At 29.6% G+C, this 22,623-nt stretch overlaps 1 protein-coding gene across 2 annotated transcripts in view; it reads left to right on the top strand.

Moving 5' to 3' along the window:
- LOC129958637 (CRISP/Allergen/PR-1-like) overlaps positions 1 to 22,328 on the top strand; it is a 173,627-nt gene extending 151,299 nt beyond the window's left edge. For both annotated transcript variants that reach the window (XM_056071237.1, XM_056071236.1), the window contains exon 10: positions 22,222 to 22,328. The gene's annotated coding sequence lies outside the window, so the exon portion shown is untranslated. The remainder of the gene's footprint in view (positions 1 to 22,221) is intronic.
- Positions 22,329 to 22,623: the final 295 nt, after the last annotated feature.

Raw genomic sequence — 22,623 nt, forward strand, 5'->3', positions numbered from 1 at the left:
TTCTTAAGCTTATCATTTGCTTGGGGGAAAAATTCCAGGGCCACAATTTTTTTTTTTTTTTGGTTTGTTATTTTAGTTATATTAGCATCACATTACCAGATTGCTATTTTGGGTTTACCGGCGCCTGGATCTATTTGAGTTCTGGTTAAAACCAAAGAACCGATATGTGGAATTTATAAATGGTAATTAGTAATTAAATTACTCCTTGCCCTGGAGTGTTTTGGAAGTAGCGCTGCCCCTAAGATTTTGAGATTCTGGACCCAAATGTGGAATAAGTTTCCTTGTAAATAAAAAATAAAAAATGAAAAAAATTACTTTTAATTCAAGAAAGGAAAATATACAACATTCATTCTTAGTTAAATATACTAAAACTTAAATTCCAATGCATTAATTTTAATTTTAAAAAAAGCAAAATTAATATAAATATACTTTCCGTGCTATTATTTCAGAATATTGTCTTTATCATTTGACACTTGTTATTTGTCAATAAAGGAGATAAATCAGGGTAACCCCCCTTTCTGTGAAAGAAAATTATTTATAATACTAAACAAATTAAAACTTCATTAAAAGAAAAAGAAAATAAATGGATTTAGAGTTATTCACTGTCAGAATGTTCCAAATGGATTTCGGTGTAAAGGCTATATAACGCGTAATTTTTCATATTAAAATATGGTATTATTATATAATTTCAGCTTTTATTTTTAATACAGGCAAGTGCAATTTTTTTAGTATTTCTTCATTATCGAAGTCAGCGCGCGTGTGTGGTTTGGGATTATAGAAAAAAAATAATTAGATAGTGTAATCTTTTAACAGTTTTTGACTCACAAATAAGATAGCTCTATACTGATATACATGTGCGACCTTATGGCCGCTACTGAATTGAAGCTTAGGGATGTTGGTTAGGCTTAGCGGTGGTCTGCGTGGAGCACAGAGGTGGACAAGGGTCACTCCCGACCAGTGGCGTAACTAGAGTGGAGCAGGATGCCCAAAATAGTAGAATAAATTAGTTGCATAAAAAAAAACTTTTTTTTTAACTTTTATCTCTAAAACTAAAATAAAACTTCTTAAAAACAAAAATATAGGGGGGGGGGGGTTTCCATATCATAACATAATCAGTTATCTCGAAATTTCTCAAATTCATTATTTAAATTACGTGCATTAACATAATTTCTGACATTCATAATCAAATCATTCGAAAATATTTTTTTGTTGATAAATATGCAAAAGCAGATATATCGTCATAATATAAACGCGTCATGGAAGTAGTATTTGATAAAAGATGATGAACATGAAATCGGCTCAGTACAAGTAAGCTTAGAAGGTCATATTTCTATCCACCGAAAACTTTAACAATTAATCAGCAAAATAATAATTAATGTTTTAAATTATCTAGCAGGCTGTTTAAAATTTTTATTAACTAAATTGAATCAGAAGAACGGAAATAAATTTCATTAATAATAAAAGAGCCCAAGTGTACAAATTATAAGTAATAAGAACTTATTATGATGAAACAGGGCATAGATGGAGTAACGAATTATGAATCTGATATTTTTGTTGCTTTTTATTGCTAGAATTTTGTTGTAAATTCACCTCACGAAACGACAAAAGAAAAAAAAATCTAGACAGTTTTTTGGTCCATAACATACGAATTATTCGCCCTTGAATACGAATTATTCGTGAAAATGATTGTTCTGTACATACTTGTTTGTAACAGAACATACATATATGTTTATGTAAACAAAAATACTTGTTTGGCTGTATAACTTCTCAATTTGAGAAGTTTATACAGCCAATAATCATTTAATTGCTGTATGATTGTATATTATTTGGCATTGAATAATTAATCGAACAACTCCTTTACATAATTTTATTCATAAATTAATGTTCATAAAAACTTAAAATATTTTCATGTAAAGTTTAGTACCGAATTCTTAATTTTATTTTTTCAAAACATTTAGTATTTAATTTTATATTCCTTCGTTTATTTTGAAAGTAGCATTCCTAAAAGTTTAAAAAATTAATTTAAGCTCAATTTTCTATTCGAACCAGTATTCTATTCCATTTTTCATATTTTCAATTGTAGTATCGATTGCTGAGTTATTTTCTTTAATTTAATTTGATGAAAAAATACTTTCAAATTCCCCAAGAATATTTTCTTTAATAATAAATGTATATAAAAGTTTCCTGTGAAAGTGTGTGAAATTAGTTAAATCAACAATTCAGTATTAAAATAAAAAGTGCTAAAAATAAATAATCTGTTTAAATATTTTATTGCCAAATGCAGAACCTAATTTGATAAAACAATTAATATTAATTATTTTTAAGAATATGTACCTGAACTTTATTTCTATATTCTTTAATTAATTTAACATTTGACCATATTAGAAATTAAATTCAAATTTGTCTTTTGTGTTTTATTTCTAAGATTTTCACAATTTTGATTTGTAACAAATATGTCTCTATTTAAATATCTGATTTTGAGATTAAACTGATACATTTCTGTTCATAAAACTCATCAAATGTATCATGATATTAGAATTTTTTTAAGAATTGAGCATGGATTTTCATTTGTATATCATTCTTGCAATATTGTTTAGTAATTACCTTTGTAATATTTAAAAGTAGTCTAAAAAATTCAGGCAAAACAAACACAGGCAGATTGCAAAACAAGTCGGCACAATTCGCTTTTTCGTTATAAATTAAATAAGCCATTGATACCGTAAGCTAATATAAATAATAATTTTTCCGTTAATATTTATAAACATGAATTGTATATATAGATTTAAAATCACAGCTACTAAACCTAATTGTATTAATTTCGTAATGAAACAATAAAATGAATCTCATTAAAATATCAGTAATAAAAACTACTATTGAAAGTCAAATCTAGATATATTTGTAAAAATTTGTTAAAATTCTTGAAAATTGCACATCGTTATTGTAATAATTTCAAATTAGCTTTGTTCTAAAAGTAATTTTTCTAAAGTTAAAATCATTCGAACTCCGGCTTCGCTTTAACTTCTAAGTTGTACTTTTTTTTATATTATAGTCAGTCACCCCATTACCACAGAACTGAGCAGTATAAACAGGGATTATTTTGGCTGGCTATTATGCTCATTCAAATCCAAAGTCTAAGTTGCACTAGCTATTCATTTTCCCACGGAATCGAAACGCTCAGTTGACAAATTCCTTTTTTGAAATTACGTAAGCTCAGAATATTTTTCTCGCGATCACTCTTTTACTTGCTTTTTGCCTTCCTATTCGGTTCGCTACCCTGCACTCGTCATGGCTTGGACCAGAGGTTCCCAAACTTTTTTTTCTCGTGGACCACTTTCAAAGTTTTATTATTTTCGGTAGACTCAATGCTGCTACATTTCTACTGTATTCCCAAAACTCCTAAAAAATATCACCCTGAATTGGAGGTGTTAAGAAGGAAAAAAAAAAGTAGCACATTTTCTTGTGTCCTATTTATTAAAATAATACTTGTGGTTATACAAAATTATAAACATTTATTATTACAAACAATCAACAATTGACAAAAAATCAACAATGAACTCTGAAATGTAAATCAACAATAAAAAATAGTCATACTTTTAATGAGACGAATGTACTTGATGAATTGACAGCAAATTATCAATATTTGGCTTCAGTTTTGTAAGAAGTAATCTCAAATTTTTGAGTACCTACCTAGTGAATGATGCTACCTGCCTACGTTGATAGGTAAATCCAAGCCAAAATTTTTATTCTTTATTATGAAAACCAGAAAATGTTTTGTGGACCCCCACTTACAACTTGTGAACCCCTGTTTCCTTTTCACGTCTACGTAGACCCCCATCTGGTCTCCTATGGACCCCTGGGGGTCCACCTGGACCACTTTGGGAACCTATAGCTTGGACAAAGAATTCTTGACAAAAGCTAACACTTTGACTGTTCAAGTAATGAAGAACGAAAATCGTAAACGATACGCTTGCTTCTTCAAATCAAGTTTTATATATAAATTATTGAAAAAAAATTAATTTTTAAGAGGATGTAACATTAATTTTGTATAATAATATTTTCAAAAGTCATCACTGAGACAAATGAAATTTTGATTGATTAAAACTAATTTAAATTTCGAAAAATTGCCTTGAGGTACAAGCTCTCATCATTGAAGTATATGCATGCTAAGTTTAATCAAAAGTCAAACAGTCTGGTCTGTGATTGCCAATCAACAGACAAATCACAGACACATACATCATCACGTTTAGTGTTAGTAAAAATAACTGTATGGTGTTAGTAAAAATAACTAATATGTATTGAATACGAGTAGCTCATTCATCTTTTAAACATCATGATAAAATATCATTAAAATGTTTTTTTTTAATTCTGAACCATTTTTTTAAAATGTTGAACCATTTTTTAAATTTTTAAGATTTATAATGAAATTTTGTTAAATATTTTTAGGAAATTCTTGATATAACATAACTTTAAACTACTTAAAAAGGCCTTGAATAAAAAAATCGAAGTTATTTTTATGATAATTTTTAATTATGCCGATATAATTATAAGCTCTCTTGAAAAAAATTGCATATAATATACATTTCGATTTAACAATCATTACGTTTTAAAACATAATTTCAGATGCTTTTGTACATTTTAGCTATTTACTGATAATTACCTTTATAATATAATTTAATTCTAAAAAATCGTTTAATTAATTTATTAAATAATTTATATGTACCTGCTAGTTATATTATTCAAAAATGTTTTTTAATATAATTATTTAGGTATAATTTCGACTCCTCCTTCCCCTATAATAACGTTATTTTTTTAGCAGGGTTAGGGACAGTATAAGAATGGTGTTTATAAAAAAAGTGGGGAGTATTTGCCCTGGATGCCATTTCACATAAGTACACCTATGTTTTCTATTGAATGTTTAGAGTACGGTATATTACTCTAAAAATCAGTTCCCTTCCAGTATAAAACTTCCTTTGACAGATATCTCTAAATAATCAGTTCCCTTTCAGTATAAAACTTCCTTTGACAGATATCTCTAAATAATCAGTTCCCTTCCAGTATATTACTCCTTTTAACAGGTATCTCTAAATAATCAATTCCCTTCCAGTATATTATTCTAGTTAACAAATATTTATAGTTAAAAAATTACTTCTTCTTTTCAATAAACTTTGAGAAATGGAAGTCTATTAAAATATAAACTCGCTGTCTAATTGACCAGAGCATTTACTGGAATATTATCCGCTGAAATCACCGATTCGTGCTTAAACGGGTTCGATCATTCGATCTCATGCATAAGAAAAAGAATTCTTGATATGAACGCGGAAGAGCTATTTTATGGCTTGATCTATTTTAGCTGAAGCAATAAATGCATGCTCTTGCTCAACTTTCAAAATGCTAATGTCATCTTAAGTACACTAATAAAATTTTTTGGGTGGATTTTCACATGAATCGTTGGTTTGATGTTCAAACACTTACAGTGTCAATAGATCCTGATAAAAGGAAACTTTTCGAATCTTGTTGTAGCATGTGTTGCCACGCTTTTGACTATTTAATCATAATTAAAAGTTTCTTTTTTTAAATTTTAAGTTATTTTTAAGATTTGAAATCATATTTAAAATGTTTAGGTGTTCTGGACAAAACAAATAAATAAATAAAATAAAATTTATTTTTTCTACAATGTGAAATTCTACTGCAATTTTTATTACAATTTCGGAACTTTACATTCTTCATATTAGCACTATACAGCCAAATCTGGTACTTGTGCCATTAAACTCAGTAAACCAGTCAACCATCATATCATATTGTGTTTTCTGAACGTGAACTAAATACACTGAAATTAATTTAGATTGTTTTGTGCTAAATTTATAGGAACATTTTGTGCTTTCATTTAATCATCATAAGGTGTTTTTAAAACGCAATTTTAATCACCATGGAAACGTTTTTAAATTTTACTCATTTAAACAACAAACCAATCAATAATCCCATCATTTAAAAATGAAGGAAATTGATTTTAAATTATTAAAAAACATTTCAAAATTTTATTCATTTAATCATTGTAACTCATTCATGAAGTCTTTTTCCCATGATTGCACAGAAAAATTGCCAAGAAAATGTTTGTTCTAAATTTATAATTCAACTAAAAGTAAATAACTTTTAAAAAAAAGAAGTTTAACAAATATTAAGTTTGTTATCTTACTTGCATTTACTTGTTTATACTATGTTATATTATATTATATTATATTATATAAATACAATTTTTATTTTTAAAGTGCTAGACTAAGTAGGTCAATTATGAGCAATTATTAGGTCAGATAAATCTTTCAAAATTTCTTCATTAAAAATCGCTCCGATATCTCATGAGAGTTATTTTTAAATTCTTAATTTTTAAAAAATTATAAAAATACTGCTGTGGTTAATTATTCCTGAATATAAATGAAACTCGAATCTTTTATAATTTAAGCTTTATAAATTAAAAAAAAGACTAATTAATTTGGTAGCATATTCTATATTGCCGAAATGCTTCTTAAGGATTTTAAAATTACGAAATTTTTACAGTGAAAATTACTTGCTATAAGCAAAATAAATCGCTGACAATAGAGAAAGTAATGAAGAGCTACAAGCTTTTCTAATTATTTTGGATCGGATACCTAGGCAATGAAATAAAGAATGAAAATCTTTATAAATAAAAACCTTGGATATAAAATTGTAAAAACAATGGATGGTGAGATAAAATTTCTTATAGCATAAATCCATCGATATAACGATTAACAACTATTAATGTTAATTTCTATAATGTAAAATTCCAGGATATCATTATCTTACAAATGTGGCATGAATTAAAAATAACTCTTAATTAACTTTTAAAGCAAATTATTAAATTGATTTTTTTTATTCTGGAAAACGATTTAAACGAAGAGCAAATATTGCAATCAGCAAACGTTCAACCTTGAAATTTTAATGAATCCGACTATTTTTATCATTATTGATCTTTCTTCAATACGAAATGCATAGAGAAAAATTGCTATGATTGTGAAAGAAAATTCAACTTCGAGATTTCGACGAATCCCCATGTTTTAAATTTCTGAATCAAAATAACTCATTTTTGGATGTATGCCTGTCTATGTACACAACTCAAATCCACACTGAACCAGGGGGCTCAAATTCGATGTGTGATCTGATCTTAACACCAAATGTACAGATTTTGGTCAAATTTTGGACAAAAACCGTCAAACCATCTTCAAGAAGTCTGTCTGCATATATATGAACGCGACAGCTCAAAAATATAAAGAGCTAATATTTGTTGCCTAATTTTATCATCAGAATTGTAGACGCTCATTAAATTTTGGACGAAATGCGTCAAAGTCGCCCGTCTGCAATCTGTAAATTCATGAATGTGTAAAAAATGGTAACACACGAACACGTCAAAATTTAGATTAATGAATATATATATATATATATATATATATATAATTTAAATCCTAATTAATTTAGTAATTTTTATCTTAATTTAGCCCATATTAGCTTCATTCTAAAATGTTTTCTAACTTCATGATCTAATTCCCACTTTTTATTTAATTATTTTTAACACGCGCTCTAGAAAACTGATGACTTCAGCATTTTCTCACGCTTCGAGTGAAGGAATAAAAATTCCTAATACTTACAACATTCTTTTAAAGATACTTAAAATTCCCTTTCTTAGGACTGCACGTGTCAAAGAAATCCCTATCAAAATCTCATAGTAAAATCACTGAAGGAAAAAAAAATGTCTGTCTTTTTTGTTATTGTGCCGCGATGTAGACTGACGCATCTTTTATCATCGTTTATTTCTTGTACAAATTATGCCCTACAGGGATGAAATATACCGAAGTTAAAATTTCAAAAGTTCTTCCATTTGGCCACGCAACTGCTAAAATATGTTTAAACTCACACACACACACACACACACACACACACACACACACACACACATATATATATATATATATATAAACGCGCTATACTGTGTCCTACACGCGAAACTCAGGTGAGATCTTAATCATCTCTCGCTTGCGGACTTAGCTGTGACCTTCTATAATATGGAGTTTTCGATGTATCCAGGTGAGATAGGAAGAGAACCGAAAAGAAGATAAATTGTAAATTGTTTAAACATGCGAGAAACCTGAAGAAAGAACACTCCGGATGATTGGGAATTATGTTTGTATATACTTAACAATATAACTTAAAAATATAACGCCCTAATCGAACAAAATTTAGTTCATGATCTTTTCTTCAAAACTGTAGGTCAGCACCAAATTTTGGACTAAATGATTTATGAGAAGCTTGACTTATTCAATCTTCTTTATTCAATCTACCAAGAATTTAATTGATAATAATTAAATAAAAGTTATAAAGAGTTAGATTTCGTAAATTTTATAAAATTGGTTCTTTACATTCAAAAATACCTTGAGTGTGTTCCTCATTTAAAAGGTTTTTATAATCTGGAATACATATTTACGATCGATCGATCGATACGTTTTGCGAAAATAAAGGCTGGTTATAATAACATGCTGTGCTCTGGTATATAGATGATGACACATTTTTCTGATTTTAGTGAGTTTTCCAGACGCTTATTTTTATTTCTTTGACATTATGTTAATTACTAAATTCGATATTCCCTTATCAGATACTTAAAGATATATCCATTTACCCATTTAAATATTTCTATCGGATCCAAATTTTAATCCTCCCGCCATTCGGAATATTTGAAATAGCATTGTCCTACATTTATAGGGTTAGATGAATTAGGGTAATATAAGTCCTTGAGTTTTCACTCACGGGAAAATTAATTCACTGAATGATAAGGAATTATCAAGCACTTTGAGTTTCATCTAGGTCAAAACAGTATTTTTAGACAATTCATTTCCTGCCCGACAGTTGACAGCTTAGCGATAACACTTTGCCATCCCTATAAACTAATTGCTCTTAAAAGGCCTTGAACAAGGCTTGGGACAATCATAACTTACATTGATTCACCGCATGGCATTTGAATGGTTCTATAGTGAACGAAAAATAAACATAGAAACACGGATTTACAGAATCAGAAATTTTTTTGAAATCTTATGTAATTTCTCTTATCTTTCATTAAAGCTTATGATAGATACACTAAATCATTCGAGTTAAATTGGAAAGTAGGCATTCGTACCATATCTGGTATTTTATGTTACAAATTATCGTTTTGGGAAGAATATTTGACAAAGGATTTTTTAAAGCATCTCATCAATTATGAAAAATCCGAATTTTAAACTGTAATATTTCGAAATGGCAAATATAAGTGACAATATATTTCAGTTTGAATCAGTCTGGAATCAGAGCGCGCCATCCTAAGCTCTGGCTAAAAAATGAGTCAAGAGTCAAAATGAGTAAAAAAAATAATAATAATTATTATTATTATTTGTAAGAATTTTCGAAAAAAAAAATAACAAGCAAGGAAAGTTTAAAATAAATAGAATATTTTTCTATAATATTTACCATTTTGCTTTCAGTCTCATATTAAGGATTCTTTTCAAATGGTTGTAGTGTGCATCTTAGAAATTTTTCTTCTAACCTCTCGTGTCAAGATTTATACCTTCGGGATAAGTTGGGTCGGTGTAAGAAAACTCCTTGTCATGTTAAGTAGACTTGATTTAGGTACATGGTAAAAGTTGGAAAATAAAAAAATTGGGAAGCTAACCTCATTAAACAGGAAATTCAGTTAACATTTTTTAATAGGAATTATTTACTAATAAGTAAAAGATAAGATTTTTTACTTTTTTTCTAAGATAGGCTAAGAGTCCAAAATCAAGTTTAAGTTGGTTAAACGATAGAAAATGGTCTTTTTATATGTAAAATTGGAAATATAATATTTTACTTTATATGTAAAATTGGTCAATTATATGTAAAATTGGAAAGGAAAATTCGTTTTATTTTTAATTCAAAATTAGCTTTTTAAAAAATTATATTCAGCTCTCTTTTTCAATGAAATATTTGCCAGTTAGGGAAATGTAAGATATTTAATTCAAATTCGATTCAAATAAGAGATAATTTTGCAACCCGAAACTAACAGTCGAAATTCGATACAAATACGAGGTAGTTTTGCAATCCGAAATATAGTCAAAATTCGATACAAATACGAGGTAATTTTGCAATCCGAAACATAGTCAAAATTAGATACAAATACGAGATTATTTTGCAGTCCAGAAGAAATAGTCGAAATTCAGAACTTTTCCTCCTAATCTGAGACGTTTGATCATCTTAAATATGCTAAATTTATTGGTGCAATTACCTGCATAAAAAACATAAAATGGAGGGAGAAGGTCCTAAGAAAGAAGTTTCGATGAAGTGTATTAAGTCCTAAATTACTGTATTGGAAAACAGTCTCAGTTTAAGGAAGATCTGGAACCAACTTCCCTTAGAAATCGTAAATATTTTAAAGATTTTGGTGCACCCCCGTACAGATGTTAAATCAACTATAAACAATAACGTTTAAAATAAAATATCTTTATATAAATTAAACAAAACTTGCAATAAGATGGAAAATAAGGCTTATTTTTGTATATTTTTGCTTTATTTATTTACATTATCTCCCTTTTTTAACTTCATGCTATTTGATCAGATCGTTAAAACTAATATAGCACTTCTGCTTTTATTCCTAATATAGTTAAAGAATTGTTCTGATGAGATTTTTAATTTATTTCCGCTGAGAAAACGAACACTTCTATGAACAAATTGAGACCAGTAAAGTTTCAAATTTATGGTAACCAAAATCTGCATTTGTAAAGGCACACTCAGTATTATGTCCTACAGTTAATTTTAATTTAATTCAGCATATAATTTACTTCGACATCTCTAAATCCTTTGCTGTACTGAACTTGTGGATCACACATGAATGAAATTGCCACTGTTCAGCTGAGAAATGACAGTTGAGGGTCCTCTGCGTAAGCTTCAATCAACATTTGACAGCACTTAGAACACCTTTCAATGTCAGTAGATGATGAAATGACATTGAGTGGCAAATCACTTAATTTTTTTTCATTTAATGTAGGGGCCCATTTTGTGGATCCTGGTTCTGCTACATAATTTGCAGTATTTCACCATACGGTCCATGGGCCATGGTGAATTCTACAAGGAAAATTACTGTGGAGGCTTCTTTTTTTTATCTCTAAACACGGACTTACTTTACTTAAAGTTAATTTGTAAGGCAGCTTGTCTAATTTAATGAACCAAAATGAAATATAAACATTTCATATATATTTGTACGAGTTGTGGGAAGAAAATTGCTACAGAGACACATCTTATAAGATGTACTGATATGCTACATTATTAAAGATACATTATAAAATTATATATCAATGATTCATTGAAAATGATGGCTCATGTGAGTCTGGAGGCAGAGCCTCATTTTGGATATTGGAGAATCAAGATCTGATTCCGTCGGAATTCCAATGTGTATATTAGACTGAAATTCGTGGAATCCGTTTGTAATAGCATGATATGAAAAATTGGTGGATGATATGATCTTCAGAATCGCTCTGTTTTCTGACAAAGTTTTAAAATTATATTAGTCTTCTACTGATACTAGTTACTTGATAAACATCGGATATTTTCAAAAAACGGGACTGGGATTCAATAAATCACTAGCGAAAGCTGCAAGAATAACTTGACAAGGATTGTTGTCTACATAATATATTTGAAAATTATTCTTTTCACTGAATTGTTCAAAATTTTAATTCGGACCTCTTAGATTTTATTTTTTTTCCGTAAGATTGCTCAATTTGAATGAACCCCATCTTGAGTCTTATTAAAATGTTGAATTCGCGATGTTTTTAAAATATAGAAAAATTTCAAAAAATGAGGAAATGAAGCTTTCGGATTCCTTCCCTTACTTCAAAAATAAATCAAAACAAAAGACAAAAAAATGACAATGCTTTGACTTGGGAATGTATTGTATATGTCTTCTGACAGTTGCTTAAGAGTTCTAAAAAACACATTGATTTCTTAGATAAAGCAAAAAAGAATCGGTAGAATACATTTGGTTTAGCCACGGAAGTGAAAATATCATTGCTCTTTAAATAGGGCACTGAACGTAAATGTGTAAATTAGGTATCATTTAAAGAAAGAATAGTTAAAATAGTTAATTTAACTACACATCGAAATTGGGGAGGAGTAGCGCTCATGTTTGTGGACTCGAGGAGCTGCCTACTCTCTCCAGACATACCCCATTCCCTCTATGTAGTTCTCCCTCTTTCACGTTCATTTAATTTCTTCATTGTAATACGAAGCACAAAGCGCACTATACTGCGTGATTGCACACGAAAACTGGGGAAGGTGCGCTCACGTTTGCGGACTGCCGTGACCTTCGAGAGCTTCCTTTCTACCTCCAGACACTACCTTTATACAGTTCTCCCTCTTTCAGGAAGTTTATTTAATTTCTTAATTGCATTACGAAGTATAAAGCGCAATATTCTGCGACATTACACGCGGAAACTAGGAAAGACGTTCACTCGTGTTTGCCGACTATCTTGATGTACTAAGATTGCCTACTCTCTTGAAGCACTACATCTCTACCCCTCTATTTCCCTCCTTCGCGAAGTTCATTCAATTCCAGGCCCCCGAAAAGGTCTCAGCATACTGACCGTCAGATTTCTGTTTCATTTTCCTTATTACCGGAGTTAAGCCCCTAATTCGGCGAAGCGTTCCATTAATCCATTCATTAGAGGGTAGAAGAACAGAAAAAAAGGTGCTATATTATCTAAAAATTTTTAAAAGATAATCTCTGTAGAATGTTATTTTCCAACTTTTACTGTTTGTAGAATAGTCTCCTGAATATGACTTATGTAATTGAGTCAGCCTGAAGGACCCAAAAAAAAAAATGTAATTGCGAAATATTTTATATTACCATAATTAATACAGCTTTTTAATTTTAAAACAGCTATAATTTTCTTTATTTCTATTTTTTTTTTTTTTTAATTTTTGTCCGAGATAGCTTCCCGGACTACTCGGGATTTAAAGCATCTCTGGGTGAATTTTTTAGAAAATCAGACTACATAATAAAGATAACAAAAAAAGAATTATGTTTTATAGAAAAATATGAATGACATCATTCAGTTTTGAGCAGAACGTTTCAAGGTTAATCGAGTTAAACAATCGCAAGAAATTTAATCAATGGAAAAAAAGAATTTGAATAATCGTTATGATTTTTTTATTCGAGCAACTGTTGCTAAATGATTAATCATATGATTTCTGTTAAATTCATCACAAAATGCAAATTCCTTTGAAATGAGTCGCCATTTTATCTTGTTTCAAGACACGAGTCAAATATTTATCTACGTCGAAAAAAGTATTTTCAAAAATAATTTTTACAAAAACGTTGCTCAACAAAAGCATTGCTCAATAATGATTTGATTTCATATAAGGAATTTTTGTACTGATACTGCTTTTTTTAATAAAAATTTAATAAAATAAATTATCTGAAAGTAGGTGGGAAAAATTGATCAAAAGAAAATCATAAAAGGCTGAAAAATTCTTCATGAAAAAAAAATTTATTCCGTTCTTCCATAAAATTAATCATTAGGTAACGTTACAGATAAAATGAAAATCTGAAATAATCTTCAAAAATATCTTGCCTTTTAAATCTAGGAGACTAGAATGGGCGTGGTCAGTGATGGATTTAGGCATTTTATTGCACTAGGCAGTACGTGTTATGAGGGTCCTCTTTCAATAAAATGATCGATTTGATTTCCCTTTTCAGAGTATTTTTAATTTAGTCAATGTTCTAATGATTTATCAGTTGTTTTTATTATTATTATCATTATTTACCTCAGTAAATGTGTAACTCATGACTCTTATTTGAACTCAAGACTTATGATTATTTGAACACAGTTTTAAACAAACTTTTGTTGTTTATAAATACTGTAACAACTAAATAAACGTAATGAAAGTAAAGAAATCTTACCAATTATATTTGACAAAATCTTATTATCCTAATTTTTATGAGTATTTTTTATTGATATTATCCTAACTTTTTATGAGTCATAAAATATCTTTTACAGATTTATTTACTTAATGACTAGGCTCATTTTTTTTTTTTTTTTGTAAAGCTTGATTGCAGCCGTGTTCTAAATAATTAACCATCCCCACTTAGACAGGACATTTTCTTGGCCTAAAAAAACCCTGGTAATGAAATTTACCAGTATTTTGAAATATATTTTGAATTAATACATTTGTATTGATTCTGGATATATATTGATTTTGGATATTAATTTTGAAATTAATATCCAAAATTGTCATTTTACTTATTAGTATATATTCTATGAACAATTTTTTAAAAAAAATATCAACACAATTTATTTTTTATTTTGTTTTCTTAAAATGTGGTAATCTTAACTTCTTCAGTGAAGAATTATTAAATAATAATTAAATTTAATATTTTTTTATTTGATAATTTTATTTTTATTTCATATTGGCAGCAAAACGGTCAGTCAGAAAAAACTGAATTCATCGTTTTGAATTTTTATCCAACAGATTTTATTTACTTATTTATTTTTACTTAGCTTACGCAAGCCCAGCCGTCGCCCCCGTCACCCGACCGCGGCTCAAAATTATGAGGCACATCCCGGAATATTCCTAGTGCTGCTTTAAAATGGGACGTTGATATAACTAACTTAGCTAAACTAAAAAAGCTATGCGATCATCTCCTTTCATCTTTCCTCCCGCTGCTTCTCTTATGAAATAAACATCTTCTGAAGCATTCGCAAATGTAAAGTGGGTTTCCGAATCTAAGAGTGAAAAATACCTTATACATAACCTCTGGGGGGGGGGGGGGTTGCATTTGTTTTTTAAGATATTCGTAATTTAAAATATATCTGTTGTTCAAATATGAAAAATCTTTCACAATAGTGCTTATTTTCCCATTTGCTAGCTTCAATCTATCTAGAAGTATTTTTTATTTCAAATGCTCACACGCACCGTTATTATTTTACTTGAACCGGACTTTCAACAAATTCCTAGGGCCGCGGTGATCTGGTGGTAAGGTCTCGGCTTCGGAAGTGGAGGGTCCCAGGTTCGTGACCCAATTCCACCGAAGAACTGTCGTGTAAGGGGGTCTGTTGCACGTTAAATCTGTCATGACCAAACGTCCTCCCGCTGTGTGGTGTGGAGAGGGGGGTGCCAGCTCAGGTGTCGTCCTCGTCATCTGGCCGCGGTTCAAAATTACGAGGTCCGTCCCAAAATAGCCCTAGTGTTGCTTCAAACAGGATGTTAATATAACCAAACCAAATCAACAAATTCCTATACACACGCCTACATCTGTATTACAGAAATGTTTATTAAATAATTTCCTTTTGAGGAAATATCACTTTTCTTCAGATTTTAGTTTATTTAATCAGTCGTAGGCTGATAAATAAAATAACATTTACTTGGCTAGTTAGATTGTATTTTGTTTATTTTAAAACAAAATTATTGGATTTTTACCCAGAATTTAAAGCATGTATCTTCTTTAGTAGTTATTTAAAATTCGATTTATTTTACATACATTAAAACAACAAAATCCTTTTTCCTCCCAGAATTTGAAAATATATTCTTCTTTTTAAATTAATTAAAAATTAAAATTACCGTTTTGAATTATTCGTCTGCTTCTCAAAAGAAAAATTTACAAACTAAAACTTGAAACTTTTTCAAATTAAATAAAAAAAAATTGAAGTTTTGAGAGGTACAAAATTTCGTTAAAAAAAACGCTTTTACAAAAGGGGATTTTTTTTAAATATATTTCCAAACCTATCAACTAAAATAAAACTATCAAAAACTATTTAAAAGTTGAAATTAGTGTCATGAAAATATGAAATATTTTCTCCTCAGAATACATTGGCTGCGTTTTTCTTCTAAGTCAGGTAAAGTAATAAGGAAGTTAGCTGAAGCTTTATAAGTCTAGAAATTTATTATCCCATTAAGGAATGAATGCATGCATTAGTATTGTTTCATTTGTGAATCATTGTGGGTTTCTATTAGTCATGTGAGTGAAGCAGCAATTATAAAGCAGATTGATTTTACTTGTTAATACCGTTTCTTATGCATGAGTGATCAAAACCCCATTTAAAAACGATGTGTTAGCGTATTTGAAACATCTTATAAGATAAATGCACATTTGTGTAAATTGTTTAAATGTTCCATTTCTGATTAATTGATAACTAAAGTATTGGTAAAAAAGACAAACCAATTATCCAGAATGGAAGAAAATTTCTTCTAAAATGGGCTAGAGTAGCGTTGTTTGCTGTCCGTTTTTAGAACACCACTCCTATCTCTGTAGGTTGATTTTACTCCTCGAGGGGGGTGATATGCCGCGAGTAAGAAAAAGTAATTTTCCGAAGATCTTTGTTAGGTGTGTGATTCTTTTAGTTATTTTTTCCCAATGTTGCAAATTTATTTTAAATAAATAAATGGAAATAAAAATTTTTTGCATATTTTTTAATAAAAAGTGAACCCCCTCTCCTTCTTCATCTTTCATCTCACTCTTATTTTGATGAAATCAAAGCTGACTAGCGGAAGCATGGAGTACTTCCGTATCTGAAAACGAACAGAAGTATAAATTATTCTATAGCTATAAAAAATAACAAATAAGAATGTACATATGTAAATGAAAAATTTTCACCAGGTTAGCGATGTTTTTTTCATATCATTCCTTTAAATTAACTGGAGTTAATTGCCGATATTCATGACTTTTATTTCCTTCGATAAAAGATTTTTAAAAAAAATTACATTTAATCGCAAAACTTAAAAAAACGAAATATAAAAATTGAAATCTCTCTTCAAAATGAAAAATTCTAATAAAGTTAATAAAGGATATTTTAAAAATACAAAAACTTGCTCTTGCATTCGCCTAATATAGCGGTTTTTTCTTAGTTTAGTTATATTAACGTCCCGTTGTAAAGCAACACTAGGACTAATTTGGGACGTATCTCGTAATTTTGAACTGTGGTCAGGTGACGAGGACGACACCTGAGCTCGCACCCCCTCTCCACACCAGCGAGAGGACGTTTAATCCTGAAAGATTTAACGCGCAACAGACCCCCTTACACGATGGTTATTCCGTGGAATCGGGTCTCGAACCTGAAACCCTACAGCTCAGGAGCCGAGACCCCAAGCCACCGCGACACACCGAATACAGTGGAAGGTTTTGAATCAACGACTTTTCATTTGAAGACTCATCATCGTTTCTTGTATGATGCTTGCTTATTATATATGTTAAAATATTCGATGAGAAGTGAATTTCTATTTTGTTCATAGAATATTAAAAAACTTAAAAATCGAAGCGGAAAATTAGCATTTTTATATAAAAAAAAAAAAGTCTTACATCTTCTTCAGCACTCACTTAAAGCAAATTTTTAAATCATTGACCTCGAAAATGAAATAATATACCATTAACTACTTAATACTTACAATTTTTTAAAAACTAAATTGTTATTGAAAATTATATATTACAGAGGATAACTTTTGGAAAATAAATCAATCAATTTATTATATTTAAACTGCATAAAAAAGTAATTAGGGAAGAATAAATATAGTTCATTTCGAATAAATGTTTAATTTATCTGTAAGAAATTCCTTCTAAATTTCTTCTCAATCAGAGCAAAATTACTATTCATGGTATAAAGAATCATTTAACTAATTATCACTGCATAAACTCAATGTAACAAATATCAGGTGTAAGAATCTAGGAACGGAATTTGTTAGGAATTATTAACATTAATTACTACGGATTAACAATTTTAACATCAATAATTAGGTTAACAGTTTTTTCGTTTTTTGCTAATATGAAATAACGCGCGATGCAATGCAATGTTATTTAGAAACTGTATCATCTCTTTTGCTATTGGAAAGTTTTTGCAAGTAAATCAAAAGTTTGTAGCATTTTTATTGATCAAATTGATCAATAAAAAGAAATTCCATCATACATTATATCGAAAAAGCAAGTAATTATACACTGATTTAAACTCCAACAACGAAAATGTATTTTCCTTTGAAGGTAAAATAAATCTAAACATTATCACTCGCACACGCATGTACAACTTCAAATATCAGCTTGAAGTATGGGAGAATGCCAACATTTATTAACAGCATTATCATTATTTGTCATTCTCAAATGGCATACAGCAATGCTGTTTTCAAGTTGGGAATTTATAAGAAGGTTCAAAGATAAGGTCAAACGGAAATACGTATATGAAGAAAGCAGGCGCCTTATGTAGGCTCCCCGACTGCTCTAAACCTGTTTACTTCTAGTCGGTCGGCTAGATCTGTTATCAGACAGTTTCGGCAATACTATGGGCTCGTCCCTCTAAAAAGACACATTTATCTTTTCTACAACAAGTAATCAATGCAATATTTTATTCGTTTCCTGCAAAAGCAATAGTTGTGAATACTTTACCACTAGATAAGGTTTGACAGATCCTTAATGGTGGTAAAGTCCAACGGCCAGTAATAGGTTCCCACAGCCACTCTGCTGGGAAGTTATAATGAAACCCCCAAAAAGGCCTCCCTTCCTGAAAACGTGCGGATACATACAAATGTTCTCTCTTGATTAAAGGCCTCTTACACATCCCTTTCCAGTGGCTCCAGTGGGTCTCCTCGTTGGTAGTTACTTTCAGGTCACATTCCCTCGGGTAATACCATCCAATCTAGATTAACAAAAATCTGGGGCGTGTTTAATCATGTGTTAGGAATTTTTGTGATCGAAAGGTACGTTGTTGCTACGATATTAACGAACTCGAGATGACTTTGTAATAACCAAAATGGCGAATATTTGCCTGTTTTGAGAGAGGGGGAGGGGTTCCATTCAGAATCATTCTACAAACGCTTTAGGGAATGAAAGTTTCAGTCACATCGTTCCCCCCTCTCCAGTTTTTAATTTTTTGCCGATCTTAATTTAATTTTTATTTTAGCAGCTTTGAAGTATTAATATTGTGACAAACTGAAGAAGTAAAATATTGCGATTGCGGATCAATAACATTACATCAGTTGACTTTAGTATCTAGTGCATAATTTTTAAAATTTAAATGTAATTTTAAACAAAACTGTAAAATATATATAATTTTTTTACGTAATTCAAATATTTGAATGCAATTTTGCTAGGGCTGTTGACTTTTAAATTAGTCAGCCAACGGTTAGAAAAATATTAGACTAAATTAATTGATCGACAAGCATGAAAAAAAAAAAACCTTAAAAAAGAAAGCTTTCTTAAATTTAAGATACTCAATTTTAATTTGAATAAATTGGAGTGTACAGCCCTTGCATAGGATGTCTCAAAATAAAGGTCCCAAATGCAAGATTTGAATTTCGCATCATTTGTGCGAGGAAGTGTTGCCAGCAAAAAAAAAAAAAAAAAAAAACGTTATAGCTAATGATATAGGGTTATCAAAAACGGAGCGTATGCGAAAGAACAGCGTATTTTCTTTCTAAGAAATATTTAAAAAAATAATGAAGGTTTGGCAGCTACAATTCACAATCTTTGTACAAAATATGGTTAGGGCCATATGCCATACAATTGGAGAAACAATTCATTTACTTCATGAGTCATTTTTAAGTCGTTTAATTTCCCATTTTGGTGACTAAAATTGACAGTCCAGATCATGTGATTTAACGCCACTGGAACTTTTTTCTTATATTTTCCAACTGACCATTTTGCATAAAGGTAGCGTGGGTGGTTGTGAGTTTGTTGGCATAAAACTTATATTTAAAAAAAAACAAAAACAAAGAAAAAAGTCCAACGGCATTAAATCGTATGATTTATATAGTATGCATTCCACTATTTCTTCCAAGTATGCATTCCTATATTTCTTAAAATGTATCGTTTTTTTTATTATTATTATTTTTATGAAATAATGATAAAGTATTCTGTGGTTTAATTTTTAATGGGTACAGAACATTATTTCCTGAAAATAATGATCTGTATCCATTAAGATGTAAAATAATCAATAAGGGACAACCCATTTATTAATATTTGCTATTGTATCGTGATTTATAGGGTCGTTTTAATTACGGTTCTGAATTCAAAAGGTTGTGACGTCATGGCTTTAAAAGAGGTTCATGCAAAAAATAATAAAAAATAATTTTGTGTTAGAAATAATCTTCTATACAATTTCATGGGCAATTTTCGCAATTCCTATTGTGTCAAATGATTTTATTGTGTCTTTGTATACATAATATTATGTATGTTGTCTAATTCATTTATATTGTTTTTTACACTTAACTGTCCTTTATTGCTTAGTTTTTAGAATAATGATTATTTTATAGATTATTTAGCTAAAGCGTGGAAATACTAATTTATTTTACACTTGAACTGACTTGGTTAGTTATTTTATGAAATAACTATGTATTCTATGAAATAAATGAACTATGCAGTTTAACGGTAACGAATACATGGAGAAAACTAAAGAGTAAAAGTGATGCATTTATTAAACGTAAATAAAAATAAATTCAGTTCAATACAATTGTTTGATTAAATAAATTGAAATATTTTTTACATTTGTTTATCTGTTAACAGAAGAACTTGCTGTTAGAATTTTTGAAATAACCAAATTATACATGACCCCAAATGGGGCTTTATGGATGGTGTAAAATTGGAGCATTAAACTATTGGACTACAATGAGTAATTTCCCAAATGAGGCTTTATGGATGGTGTAAAATAGGAGCATTAAACTATTGGACTACAATGAGTAATTTCCCAAATGGGGCTTTATTGATGGTGTAAAATAGGAGCATTAAACTATTGGACTATAATGAGTAATTTCCTAAATGAGGCTTTATTGATGGTGTAAAATAGTAGCATTAAACTATTGGATTACAATGAGTGATTTCCCAAATGGGGCTTTATTGATGGTGTAAAATAGGATCATTAAACTATTGGACCACAATGAGTAATTTCGTAGCCCTGCCGTTATAACAAACATTTCGATAAAAGTTTCATAACTGAATCATTTTTAGTAAATTCACATATTTTATCTAGTAAGTTGCTCACACATATTCACATATGTTGCTCGAGTAAGTATACAGATTCTAGGTTCTGCTGGAAGCACAATAATAGGGCTGCGACTATTATTGTCAACAATGTCAATATCAATGATGAGAGTATATTTTTTATAAGGGCTCGAAGCATGGAATACTCATAATAAGATCCATCGACATGGCTCATAGCACCCATGTTGTTATCTGGGGCGATTAATCCTGTTAACCAGTTTATTCGCATGCGAAAAATGGCAGTATTTCTCTTTATCGATTAGGGGTCCTTGTCCCCTACTCGCTTTTGCTCGCCAACCCCAATGTTGCCCTGGAATATGCGTGTCCTCAGGTTCGTAGAGTTTCCTAAGAGACCGATTCCCTCCCACTAGACAAGAAAAGTAAATGGAGGGAAAAAAACTGTTTTAAAATTGTCACGAATAAAAAAGCTCAGTTCGAAATAAGAAAGGAAATATTTTACCATCACTTATAATTCAGAAAAAATTGCTACATAATTTTAACTTTTACGTCAGAAATGAGGATTAAATCATGAAATTAAAAAAAAAAAATAAACAAAATAAATAAAAACTTTCTTAAAACCTTTTAAGGCTTTCTATTCATTTTTTCTTCTTTTTTTTGCATCTGGTATTGATGGACGTCTCATTACAATTTAAAAAAAAAAACAGTGTGTTAACAAGTGTATAGCTTAGGTGTTTAGACGATTGCTAACCGAGAGAATAAAAATTTCCGTAACTCGAAAATAATAAAAATAATAAAGAAACCGGAAAACTATTCGTTAGTGTTGCCACAAGCGATGTGTCTAAAAGTAAAATTAGCACCTAAGCACCTAATATTGTTTTAAACTCTTCTGCTGTTAGTTAAAGCTTTATTTTTCTTAATTTATCACCATATCATCGTTAAGTCCAATATAAATACTTACTACGACGTAAAAAAAAATTTATTAAATATTTCGAACAATACTGGAAAAACAAATCTCAAGTGTCATCCGTCAGATGACTCGCTATCTACCAATCACAAAGCGAATAAAACACAATGTTTACATAAAAAAATTTCTATATAATATATAGTTATCGACGATAGATATCTTTTTATTTATTTATTTTTACAATTTAGTATCAATTGTTATTGAATTCTGTGCTCTGGTGGATGTTTTATGCTAATAAAATTCAATTTAATTTAATTTTTCTTTTCATTTTCAACAGATTACATCACGTCATCTGCAGGTGAAAGGATACATCATCAGTCAACGGTTTTCGGATTTTATCTTATTGTATTTAATTGAACAAATAAAGTATTTAATTCTTCTTTAGTAATATAGTCAGTCTTCTTTCTTGTTCAAACATGATGACGCGTCTTTCTTTATCAAAGAGAAAGCAAAAACGATTTAAGCTTTCATATTACAAAAAATGACATTATACAATTTTTTAAGTGAGTTGATAATATCAATAAAATGAAAATTTTCTTTTGCGTATTTTTATTCACAATAAAACTTTACATACCTAATGTTAGCAAAACTAAATTTCCAATTTGTTATTTCACAAAATAGCCCATCTCAATAAATACTTTAGAGGATGAGTGTGTCATAAAAATATCAATTCATCCTT

Source organism: Argiope bruennichi, chromosome X1 (genome assembly GCF_947563725.1).
Source record: "Argiope bruennichi chromosome X1, qqArgBrue1.1, whole genome shotgun sequence".
In the NCBI taxonomy this organism is placed as follows: domain Eukaryota; kingdom Metazoa; phylum Arthropoda; class Arachnida; order Araneae; family Araneidae; genus Argiope; species Argiope bruennichi.